We start from the raw sequence: 1,820 nt of genomic DNA on the forward strand, positions 1-1,820 counted from the left end.
GGAAAATGGCATCTCAGGAACCGCACGCCAGTGGTTTGAGTCTTACCTCTCAGACAGGTCCTTCAAGGTATCTTGGAGGGGTGAGGTGTCCAAGTCGCAACATCTAGCTACTGGGGTGCCTCAGGGCTCAGTTCTTGGACCACTCCTCTTCTCTGTCTACATGGCATCACTAGGTTCTGTCATTCAGATCATTGCTTTTTATATCACTGTGCTGGTGACACTCTACCTCTCATTCCATCCTGATGATCCGACGACAGCTGCTCCCATCTCAGCATGTCTAACAGACATTTCTTGCTGGATATAAGACCATCATCTTCAACTCAACCTAGCCAAGACAGAACTGTTTGTGGCTTCATCAAACCCATCACTTCATCACAATTTCACCATCCAGCTAGGCGCATCAACAATAACACATTCAAAGACAGCCAGAAACCTTGGAGTTGTGATTGATGATCAGCTGAATTTCTCAGATCACATTGCTAAAACTGCCCAGTTCTGCAGATTTGCTTTATACAACATTAGGAATATCAGACCCTTTCTTTCGGAACATGCTACACAACTCCTTGTTCAAGCTCTTGTTTTATCCAGACTGGACTATTGAAATGCTCTCTTAGCAGGTCTTCCAGCCAATTCTATCAAACCTCTACAACTAATCCAGAATGGGGCTGCAAGATTAGTCTTTGATGAGCCGAAAAGAAAGAATGTCACACCTCTCTTCATCAATTTGCAACGACTACCAATAGCTGCTCACATAAAATTAAAGGCATTGACATTTGCCTACAAAGCTACTGCTGGCTCTGCACTACTTCAGAATTATGTGCCTTCTAGAAGCTTGCATTCTGCAAGTGAAAGGCACATTATAGTGCCATCCCAAAGAGGCACAGAATGACTTTCACAGACTTTTATATTAACTGTTCCCTCCTGGTGGAATGACCTGCCCAACTCAATCCGAGCAGTCCTTAGCCATCTTCAAGAAACGACTAAAAACACATCTGTTCCACCTTTATTTGACCCTCTAACTCTTCTTGTTTTATCCAGACTGGACTATTGAAATGCTCTCTTAGCAGGTCTTCCAGCCAATTCTATCAAACCTCTACAACTAATCCAGAATGGGGCTGCAAGATTAGTCTTTGATGAGCCGAAAAGAAAGAATGTCACACCTCTCTTCATCAATTTGCAACGACTACCAATAGCTGCTCACATAAAATTAAAGGCATTGACATTTGCCTACAAAGCTACTGCTGGCTCTGCACTACTTCAGAATTATGTGCCTTCTAGAAGCTTGCATTCTGCAAGTGAAAGGCACATTATAGTGCCATCCCAAAGAGGCACAGAATGACTTTCACAGACTTTTATATTAACTGTTCCCTCCTGGTGGAATGACCTGCCCAACTCAATCCGAGCAGTCCTTAGCCATCTTCAAGAAACAGCTAAAATCACACTTCTTCCATCTTCATTTGACCCTTTAACTCTAGCACTCTCTGTTCTAATTCTAAGAAGAACCATGTATGTGACATATAACCATGTATGTGACAAATAAAAATCTTGAAAAAAGAAGAAAAAAAAAACACTTGACCCTCAAACACTTGCACTCTCTATTCTTTGTCTATTTTTACTACTTGTTTTCTTTGTGAAAAAAGAGCCTCTAACACTAGCATTCTCTTTTCTTTTTCTATTCTATCTTCTTGTTTTCTTTTTATTTACTATAAAAATTACCCTCTAACACTAGCATTTTCTATTCTTTTGACTTTTTATTTTTATTAAAAAAAGACCCTCTAACACTAGTGTTCCCAATTCTTTTATTCTTTTTCTATTCTATC

This window comes from Sinocyclocheilus anshuiensis, unplaced genomic scaffold, assembly GCF_001515605.1.
Source record: "Sinocyclocheilus anshuiensis isolate Anshui unplaced genomic scaffold, SAMN03320099.WGS_v1.1 scaffold1034, whole genome shotgun sequence".
Classification (NCBI taxonomy): Eukaryota; Metazoa; Chordata; class Actinopteri; order Cypriniformes; family Cyprinidae; genus Sinocyclocheilus; species Sinocyclocheilus anshuiensis.